The sequence below is a fragment of the Mustelus asterias genome, chromosome 20, assembly GCF_964213995.1.
Source record: "Mustelus asterias chromosome 20, sMusAst1.hap1.1, whole genome shotgun sequence".
Taxonomy (NCBI): domain Eukaryota; kingdom Metazoa; phylum Chordata; class Chondrichthyes; order Carcharhiniformes; family Triakidae; genus Mustelus; species Mustelus asterias.
Window position 1 is genome coordinate 49430410 of NC_135820.1, and position 11661 is coordinate 49442070.

An 11661-nucleotide genomic window follows, 5' to 3' on the forward strand; every position below is an offset into this window, starting at 1 on the left:
GGAAGTTGAAATATTTTTCATCCTGTGGAAGAATTATTTTCCTCGGCAGTGCCTTAATGTTGCAGAAAGAGATGTTCAAGTCAATCATCCTCATTATTTATATTTAATTGTTCCTGATTGACAATACTGCTCTGTATACCCATGGTTCAATAATAATGATACCTTCCATTTCTATTGTACCTTTAACACACAGAAATATTCTAAGATGCTGCACAAATAGATGAGTGCCAGGCTAAGAAGGAAGAAGGTTAGAGAGATTACCAAAAGCTTGGTGAAGAAATCGGTATTTAAAGGTGTGGAGGGAATGTAGTTGGACAGGGAATTTCAAAGAAATAAAACCTGAAAGTTTTACCATCAATATTGCAGCAAAGGGCGGTGAAGGAGAAATTTGCATTAGTTTGGAGTCTTAAAAAAAAAATGGTGCATTCAGAAACTGATTTGTGGTACAAGATATTGGATGGTGCCGCCTATGAAAGAATGTGTGCTGGGGCTGATGAGCCATTGAAGACAGGGTGACAGGTGTGTGAAACGTAATGAGGAATAGGATATCTGCAGCAGAATTTTGGAAAAAGTGTGGAGGATGGAAAAATATAGAAAGGAGACCTCTCGATTTCTCTTCCTGGTCTCCATGTTAGCACATGGTACTAGATTCGCAACTCCCCATCCTTGATCACTTCAAATCTGCTGTCATCCCTCTGGAAAAAAAACCCGTGACCTCTGTCTTTGCAAGTTCCAATCGCTTCCACCTCCCTTTGCTCTTCAATCCTTGAATGCATTAACACAACCTAAATCTGTACCTATCTTCTCCACAATTCCATGTTTAAATTCATTCAGTACTGAAACAGCTCTTTAACGTCCTTTATTTTTCATGCATGCTAGATGCAGGCTATAAGCAGAACTAAGTGATTCCACAAAGGCTCAGTTCAAAGCTCTGCAATCCTGCCACATCCAGTTGTGGACAATTAAGTAACTAACCAGAGGTGAAGGTGCCATGAATGTCCCCATCCTCAATAATGGCAGGACCAAGCACATGACTGCAGTAGACAAGGTTGAGATACTTGCAGTCATCTTCAGCCAGAATACTAGTCTCTTTCTGACGTCCCCAGCACCCTCAGTGTTAGTTTTTAACCAATTTTATTCACTCCATATGATATTAAGAAACAGCAAGGTGCACTGGAAATAACAGGATGTCACACATTCCTTACATCGTGCTTAAGACTTGTGCTCCATTGTCCTTTCCTTTAGCCAAGCTGCTAGTACAGTTGCAATACTGGCATCCACGTGACAAAAAGGGAGTGTTAGGAAAAGAGAAAAAAAAATGCTGGAAAAGCTCAGGAGGTCTGGCAGCATCTGTAAGGAGAGAAAGGAGCTGACATTTCGAGTCCAGATGACCCTTTGTCAAAGCTGACAAAGCTTTGTGAGCTTTGACAAAGGGTCATCTGGACTCAAACGTCAGCTCTTTTCTCTCCTTACAGATACTGCTAGCCGTGATGAGATTTTCCAGCATTTTCTCTTTTGGTTTCAGATTCCAGCATTTGCAGTAATTGGCTTTTCTCCAATGTTAGGTAAGTCTTTTCAACAAAAAGCAGGACAAATCGAGCATAATGAATTATCACCCCATCAACTCAATCATATGGAACGTGATGCCAACAGTTCTATGAAGCAATACGTACACCAATAAAAGCAAAATGCTGGAAATCTGAAATAAAAACAAAATGCTGGATTAACTCATCACGTCTGGCAGCATCTGTGGAGAGAAAAAACACAATCATTTGTGTCCATATGACCCATATGAATGGAGGGAAATGTGATGCATTATATACTTAGGAGGTAGGGTAGAGCTAAGAAGAGATTGGTAAAGATGCCATGGATGTAAGAAAAGGGGCTATTAATGGTACCATTAGGGACTGAGTGTTAATATAGCAACGGTATGATAGAATGTGTTAATAGAACAAAGGTTAGTGCTCAGTGGGAGCAAAGCAACAAAGGACAGTGGCCATGTGGGGGAGAGGTGAGTTTGTGTTGGCACAAGCCAGGGAACCAGAAAACAAAATATGTATCTACATTTCAACATATTGCACACCTGTTGTAATTTGAGTTTACTTACTATATGACTGGGGTGAATAAGTTAATAGCTATTCCTAACCCCCAAAGTGAAATGGACAACTGTTTGTTCACAAGAATCTTCAACCGAACAAAAACTAAATGCATGAACTCAAATATATCTAAGTTTGCTGATGATACAAAACTGGCAGAAATATAAGATGAGAGGATGTAAAGAGGCTACAAAGAGATATAATAGGTTAAATGAATGGGTAACAAATGAAGTATAATTTGGGGAGGTGTGAGATTATTCACTTTGGTTATAAGAATAGAAAAGCAGAATTAAAAAAAAAAACTCAACTTGTAAGTGTCGATGTTCAGAGGGATTTGGGTATGCTTCTACAAGGAACACATTAAGTTAGCATGCAGCTACAGCAACCAATTAGAAAGGTAAATGACTTGGCCTTTTAGCCAGGGACTTGGAATATAAGAAAAGTATACAGGACTTTGATGAGACCATATCTGGAAAACACTGAGCAATTTTGGGTCTCCATGTTTAAGGAAGGCTACATTTGCATTGAAGGCAGGACAACAAAGGTTCATTAGATTGATCCCTGGGATGCGAGTGTTGTTCTATGACGAGAGGCTGAGTAAATTGCATTTATATTCTCTGGGGTAATCTTACTGAAAATACTAGTTTCTGAGGGATTTTGACAGGGTGGACACTTAGAGGTTGTTTAACCTGGCTCGAGAATATAAAATGGGGGTGCAGTCTCAAGGGGTCGATCATTTAGGATGGAGAAGAGAACTTTTTCACTCCAGGATTGTGAATCTTAGGAATTCTCCATCCCAGTGTTTATTATTAGTGTCACAAGTTGGCTTACATTGACACTGCAATGAAGTCACCACACTCCAGCACCTGTTCTGGTACACTGAGTGAGAATTTAGCATAGCCAATGCACCTAACCAGCACATCTTTCGGACTGGGTCGGGGATGCTCCTTTTAAGGCTGAGAAAGACAGATCTTTGGTCTGTCAGTTAATCAAGGAAAATGAGAAGTGGACAGGAAAGGGGAATTGAAACTGAAGATCAATGATGATTGTATTGAATGCTGGATGGAGCAGGCTCGGCGGATCTTACGGACTACTGCTTCTATTACTGATGTTTCTCAACTAACTCTATATGTAAGCCTTACCTCATTCAAAGAAAACGTCCTGAGATTTTTCAAAACAAATTTTATTTACAGCTGTAACAATTAACATAGAACAGAATACTCCAAAAACATTCAGTTGAGAAAAGTCCCAGAAATAGTGATGAACTGTATTTTCAAGTTGCCATTTACCCTGTTTAAGTATATTATCGTGAACATGACTTAAAACAAAATTAACTGCCTAGCCTGAGATTTAACATAACAAGTTCACATATGTCAAATAGTTCTAGTACAAAAGACACAATATAAAACATTTATTAAAATAACAGTTCTTCATTTCCAATTTTCTCCCTTGAAGATGTTGTTGAGCCCTTCCTCGGGTATGGTTCTATAGGACCATTATTTATCTGAATGCTTAACTTGTGGGTGTATGGGGGCATAACAGCCAAGTTTAATGTTATCACTCTTAGTAGTCATTTGCACTCATTTCCAAAACCGGCTGTTGGATAGCGATCAGCAGCATGAACCCCAGCTGACTTTCAACCCTGTAAACTCAGGAGAAATGCAGTGCAGTTACTGCCATCCCATTGTCAATCAGGACCAGAGCAAAACTTGGAAACTGCTTGATACAGTTTTGCTATCCATTGATAAGCAAGATAATCCAAAATGGACCTCATCAGCAATATTATACATACTTTTAACATAACTCCATATTTAAAAAATAACTTTCAATTTTGAATACTCTTGAACTGAACTATGGTTGTGTGGCGGAGAACACTAGAATATACAATGCAATCACCAGGAAAAATGTGAAATAATCTCTTTTTAAAAATAGATATAAAATATTTGTTAAGAGTTTGCCCTCCAGATATGAGAGCTGCAGTAAAAGAATTTTACAACAATTGATTTGGCACGAAGTAATTATGATGGGATATTGACAGCTGCTGAAAGCTTTGTGGGATCAAACACCAAGGGACCCATTGGGACCCTTCCTGCCCAGTGAAAACCAGGAGAGGAACAAGGGGCTTGATTCGACTCACAACTCAAGCCATTGCCAATTTTACATTGCAAGGTTCTTGGGCAGGTGAAGCACCCACCCAAAGCAGGTAAGGACCCTACGCAGCATTTATACAAATTCTCTCAATGGGGCCCCCATTGCATCTTATCTTGAGCCTAAATGGGGCATCACAGTGGTTCTCCTGCTGGGCAAAAACAGATGGATGAACAGATTTGAAGTTTATTAGTGTCACAAGTAGGCTTACATTAACACTGCAATGAAGTTACTGTGAAAATCCCCTAGTCGCCACACTCTGGCACCTGTTTGGGTACACTGAGGGAGAATTTAGCATAGCCAATGCACCTAACCAGCATGTCTTTCAGACTGTGGGAGGAAACCGGAGCACCCGGAGGAAATCCATGCAAACACGGGGAGAACGTGCAAACTTGACACAGACGTGACCCAAGCCAGGAATGGAACCCAGGTCCCTGGCGCTGCAGGCAGCAGTGCTAACCAGTGTGCCTCTAAACTTTAACTTTAAAACAACACCTGGTTCAAGATCAGGTCTCCTGATACAAACTCTCAGTCCATTGCATGCATGAGCTGTTTGCATCCTTTATAGGATTCAGTTCCTTTTAGATCATTTATTCTCTATGTAATTCTATTTTTCATTTTACTATCAAACAGAAACCGATCTTCTGTAGAGCTTTCCTGTCTTCTCCTCACATAAATTCTGTGTTCCTCTTTCTGCCTGTTTTCTTTATGTGTTTACATCTGTATGTTGATCAGCTTCACCCTCTAGCTCTCCTGCTTCTAGCTCTCCTTTGTGCCTGGCCATATGGCCTCTGTATTAACTTCCTCCCGGTTGACAAACTTCCAGGTTAAGCGTCACTAGGTCACATGAATCAGTATTTCTTGTTATTCAAGAAAATTACAATTGATCCCTTTACAATTGATGCAAAAGCTTCTTCAACCACTCTTGAAACAAATGACAGATTCCATGCTGAGGGAGAATTTAGCACGGCCAACGCACTTAACCAGCACATCTTTTGGACTGTGGGAGGAAACTGGAGCACTAGGGGAAAACCCACACAGACACGGGGAGAACATGCAGAGTCCGCACAGACAGTAACCCAAGCTGGGAATCGAACCCAGGTTCCTGATGCTGTGAGGCAACAGTGCTAACCATTGTGCCACTGAGCTGCACAGGTCCTCCCTGGTAGGTGAGATATTTTCTTGTGGGGCCAGGAGGAGCACAAGTTCCCCGGACTCCTGGGGCTTATACCTGTTTTCTGGAGTTTCATTTTTTGCTTAAATTACCCTCCTACTCACCAGCCGGCTACCATTTTGCACAACTGATTGGGGCCGGGCAGTTAAAGTTGCTAAAAATCACTTTCTGCCACTGCTGGATGGGCGATTAACTTGGTGAGCATGGTTCCTTCCTCTCCACCAAAACCACCAAAATTTAACTGTGGAAAGTGAGTTAATGCCACTATGTCAAGCAAGCTATCCAGAGTTTGTCAACTTGGTTATTTAAAGCTATTTAAAGGTCATCATTTCTCATCTCATCCAGCCTCCAGGGAAATGGCCAGACGTTGAGACTGTGAGCAGGAACTACGGGACATAGTTTGAGGATAAAGGGTAAACCTTTTAGGACTGAAGAGAGTGGTGAACCTGGGGAATTCACTACCACAGAGAACAATACATACATTTTGAATTTACCTTGGTTCTTTTAAGACCCAAAGTGTTGTATGGTTTTAAGAAGGAATTAGATATTGCTCTTGGGGTGAAAGGGATCAAGGGATGTGGGGGTGGGGGGGGGGGGGGGAGGCAGGATCAGGATATTGAATGTGATGATCAGCCATGATCAAAATGAATGGCGGAGCAGGCTCGAAGGGCCAAATGGCCTCCTCCTATCCTATGTTTCTACACTGGCCGATGCTGGAAAATCACCCATTTACCTCTTTCCGCTCCCAGCATCAGGACAAACCCCTGCCTGTCGTGAACCAAATTTTGGTAGTGGAGCTTTGGGAAGGTTCAGACACTCATGCAGAGGCAGGTATGACCTGGAATCTTGCTCGTGCCATCAGGAAAGAGGTCCCATTTGTAAAGCTGTTCCAAATTTAAAAAGCATCCCTCTTTTAAGTGAACAGTTTATACTGGCTTGCAGAATACTGCTATTGTCAACGAGCCAGTTACAGTGGGTGAGGATCAATAAACTCAGTTTCTATTGCCAATTTTAGAAACCTTCTATTTGGCTGTATTTTAGGTTTTATTTTGGTATTAAAAATTGGGTGGAAATCTAGGGTCTTAAAAGAACCAAGGTAAATTCAAAATGTATGTATTGTTCTCTGTTGGGAGAGGGAGGGATGGTGGCAATAATAGGGCCTCTGGTGGGTTTTAATAATTAAATCAAGTATGATTTGACTCAATGTGAGCAATCTCACAGGAGATGAAGTAGTACAAAAGCATCCAACCATTTGGAGCAGTGGTTTAGAATCAGTAAGCAAACGCACAGAAACTACCTGCTCTTGTCTTTCAGTAAGAGTTTTAACAACACCAGGATAAAGTCCAACAGGTTTATTTGGTAGCAAATGCCATTAGCTTTCGGAGCACAGACCAGACCTGGAATTACCACAGACATATTGCTGCTGGGAGCAAGAGCTGTATGATAATCTGCTGTCCTCCTCCTGGTAAAGCCACATATCACTGCTCAAATACTACCTTAATTTCCTATGGACCTACAGGTAGGTTGATAGTTGCCACCAGTGGGAGGGACTCGAATCTGGAACTCAGTAACTAGATGGATTTGGCTGCTGGTTGCTCCATGTCAGAGTAGTGACTTGTATAGAATCACAGAATACCTACAGTGCAGAAAGAGGCCACTCGCCCAAAGAGCCTGCGCTGACAGCAACCCCATGTATTTACCCACTAATTCTCCCTGACACTAAGGAGCAATTCAGCATGGCCAATCAACCTAACCCGCACATCTTTGAAATGTGAGAGGAAACCGGGACACCCAGAGGAAACCCACGCAGACACGGAGAGAACGTGCAAACTCAACACAGACAGTGACCCGAAGCCGGAATTGAACTTGGGTCCCTGGTGCTGTGAGGCAGCAGTGCTAACTACTGTGCCACCGTGCTGTCTTTATAGAATACAATCACAGAATCCCTACAGCGCAGAAGGAGGCCAATCGGTCCATCGAGCCTGCACCAACACCAACCCTACCCAGACACTATCCCCATAATCCCATCTATTTACCCTGCTAATCCCGCTGACACTAAGGGGCAATTTTAGCATGGCCAATCCACCTAACCTGCACATTATCAGACTTGGGGGGAAATGGGAGCACCCGGAGGAAACCCACACAGACACGGGGAGAATGTGCAAACTTCACAGAGACAATCACCCAAGTCCAGAATTGAACCCAGGTCCCTGGCGCTGTGAGGCAGCAGTGCTAACCACTGTACCATAGAAACCATAGAAACCCTACAGTGCAGAAGGAGGCCATTCGGCCCATCGAGTCTGCACCGACCTCAATCCCACCCAAGCCCCACATATTTACCCACTAATCCCTCTAACCTACGCATCTCAGGACTCTAAGGGGCAATTTTTAACCTGGCCAATCAACCTAACCCGCACATCTTTGGACGTTGGTACCAACGTGCCACCTCCACATAAACCTTTCTCTCTCTCTCTTCTCCCTCCCCAAACAAATACAAAAGCACATTATTTGGTCTTTGACAAATGAAATCTTCCACCAAGCCTCAATGATATACACAGTGGAAATAGGCCAGTTAATACTTACATCTGAGTGGGCGATTGTGACACTCAAAATTCAGGTCTGGCAGTTTGTTCCTGCTTTTCTAATGACAGTAACTCCTCAGTGCAGCACAAAGATACGACATTTAATTCATGTCTCTTGCAGCAATTGAGAAACAGTAACATATTTCAGAACATGTTTTCATAAAATTCTCCAAACAGGAGAAACTTTGCACTTTACAATGCCATGTACAATACTGAAAAATAGCTGAATGAAGATGAGTTAAATCCGAGTCTGACAATTCCACAATTTTGTTGACCGTTTTGCAGCTGTTTTTCTCATACGTTTACGATGTTGACAATATTAATAGAACTGGGGCCTGTATCTCAATTCCCTACAAGTGGTACACATTAGGTATTAATGTTGCTGCGCTAACCAGTTATGATGTTACACATGTCAACCTTTGATCCTGTTCTTTTTCTTCACCAAATGCTGCTCTTTAAACAAAGGGGAGAGCAGTTGGGCAGAATTGTCCAAAAAATGGCAAAGTGTCAGATTCTGACTGAAAAAACAGAAACATAGCCAGGTTTTCGCACTATATCTTCTGACACTCTGTCTGAAACAAATTTGGGGGGGGTGGGGGGCATCTTTTGTGCCATCACTGTGACAGGTCAGGATCTGATAGAGCTAGTGAGGCTGGCTCCATAATAGATCCCCCCACCACCATGGCCATGTAGGACCCCTCCACGAGCCTCAGGGCTCCCCCCCCACCATGGAAGTATCAGGGAATGCTCTCCTCACTCCCTCCACATTGTGTCTGCAGTGCACCCCTCTCCCCCCATCACATATAAGGGGAACTGCCGCCCCAATGGAGGAGGGTAACCCCTGGCACTACCACCTCAGTGCCCCCTGGCGCCCAGCTTTGGCCCTCCACCCCCTCCCCCCCCTTCCAGGGCCTTCAGGCACTCCTGCATCCCCTGTGTGATCCTCACGACCAGTTTTTGTTTTCAAAAAACAGTAGAGAATCGCACTGGCGTGACGTTACGCCAGCGAGGGGGTGAGGGAAACATTCCACAGGGCCAGACAATATGGCATTGAGTCTTCTTATAATATTTAAATATATTTAAATCTATGCAAATCAGGGCTACACCCTCTCTGGGTGTGAATCAGATTGTGTCGCCGGGGCCGTGGGGTGGATGTCACCAGCGCAACTTCCGTGAAGGCCCTGTCGCCAGATTCAGCGATTGGGTCAGCTAAATTTTGCCCATTTGAACTCGTTGTTATCCTGCCATATTTCAGTGCATACACGCTGATAAAGGAGCTGAGTGTATCATTATATTCTAACTTGTTCTTGTTATGTAACATTTGCCGTAACATACAGACTGAGCATTGCCTGTGTTTTCTTTGGGTTAATAAATAGCAAATTATTTCTGCAATATGTTTCTGAAAACACAGGGCAAAATTAAAGTACTTCCGTTACACTATTATATAAAGGAATATAGATACGTAGAACTTTATTTTTTAAAATCTGTCACTCCTTATTAACCCAATTCATGTATAAAAAAGTATACTGCCTGTACTATATATTGCTAAAGCCTGGTGCTGCAATGTTCAACCAGCTCTGGACACCTTCAGGCTTGACTGGACAATACTGGACAGTAAAATCAAGATGGATGTGTGGAACTCTACCTTTTGTTATTTTATTAAACAATGCTGTACCAATATCTTAGATACAGGAGAAATTGGGTTTTTTTTGCATTATTTCATCTTCAGGGCAGTTTATTAAAAAAGCAGGTGCAAGAAGGATTACACACTGCTGAATTTTTCAGTTTAATCTAATCCTGAAAGACTTTAATGAAATAAAACCTATTGGGTTATTGCAGTCGGAGTATAATAAGTTTTCTTCAATTAGACGCTGCGTTAACCTTTGTATACTGTTTGCCTTACCCTCCAGATGGTCAGCTGTTAATAAATACTGTTCTTTTCCTCATATCTTTGAGGCCCAAAGCAACATTACAGTATCAAATTGCGCAGTTACTGAGCTAATGCTTTGAAGTCTAACATTTGCTTGGCCTCTGTTATTGTGTAATACTTAGCAGTTGCAGACAGTGACCACTGCAGATACTGGACGATGAAATTATGCGACTATATTACCAATATTCGACAGACTTAAGTTGAGACTAGATTTTTCAGTTAAAAATCTGGCCTCAATCTCCATAAAGTTGAGGAATATGTAGCTTCCAACCAAATGTTCCTGTTTGAGATGTTATCAATGCAAGGTAAGTAACATGACATCAGGCAGATCAAAACTGCTCAAATTTGTGCATTTTTGACGATCTAACAACTGAGATTTTGTATAAACTAGTTAATAAAAATTTTGACACTGTCTGCCACCATTTTTTAAATTGCTGCCTTAGATTAAAATTATAATTGTGCTGATAAATTCGATAAATAAAAAAGTACAAGTCAGACATTTCTGACAATATTATTTCAGACATTGAAGAGACTGTAAAGTACTTAAGTGACCGCACCATAATTTTGAATAAACACCCCAGCACCAAAATAAAATTCTTCAGAAATGTCAAACAAGAATCTTATTAATAACAGTAGTACAGTGGTGACCTCACTCCTCTAAAGGAATCATCGCATTGTTGGCCTGACTGATCATTTGCCCCCACTGCATACTGTGCAAGTGAACTTTCCAGCGGTGAATGCGTCTGACAAAATTCTGCTACAAATTCATCCTCAAAGGCCAGCAAAGATTCAGCCCAGTCTGTCGTGTTGAGTTTTCCCATTGTGCCTCCATACTCTTGAGGAAGGGTATTCGGTGGAATATCCTTGTGAAGTGAGCTTAGATCGGAACCATGAAGAACAAACTAAAACATAAAAAGGGTGAAAAGACATTCAGATCTTTAATGCAAATGGAAATTACTGGAACATCAAAGGTAAGGCAGCCAGCCAGAATAATCTCCCACAAAAATATGCGGCAGCCTGAAATATACCGCCAAAATGAACACCACCTTTTAAAATGACGGGACTTCCTCTGCTGAGTGTGCTCTTTTGCTTATTTGATCACCCTAAGGAGATTTCTGCCTTCAGTCTCTGCATAATTGGCCCATTCAGAACAAAATTTGGTTAGTGAACAGGCAAACCAAGAAGTTACTCAAGTTACCTGAACAAGAATTAAATAGTGCAGTGGAATCTGCTCAAGTGAAAAAGCTAATTTGTTTGCTCTGTGACCATTTTACTTTTCCATTTTCAGTACTCAGGCAGACCTAGACCTAAGCAGGGACTGGAGCATGTGGCCTGGGCAGACCGGAGCTCTGCAGCCCTAGCTTATACTCTAGCCAACTCAATTCATTTCAATGGTCTGCATGTCTTTAGAAAATAAATGGAGCAGCAATACCTTCAATGAAACAGATGGTTTATTTTAGAGAGAAAGTGGGATTTGCTGTGCTTGTTGGCTGGTATTATGATAACCTAAGCTGTAACCTTCCAATCACTGACCTATTGACCAGGAATTCTCTTACTCTTCTGAAAGGAATAATTGATCGATGACAAGTGCTAAACCATGGAACGCAGGGTATAAGATCCATGCTCATATCAACATTTCCATTTAACAAGGATACAACATGAGTCATAATTTCTATCAGTGTACACGAGACACATCAAAGAAAGATCTGGAAAAATGGATGGAGGAGTTAA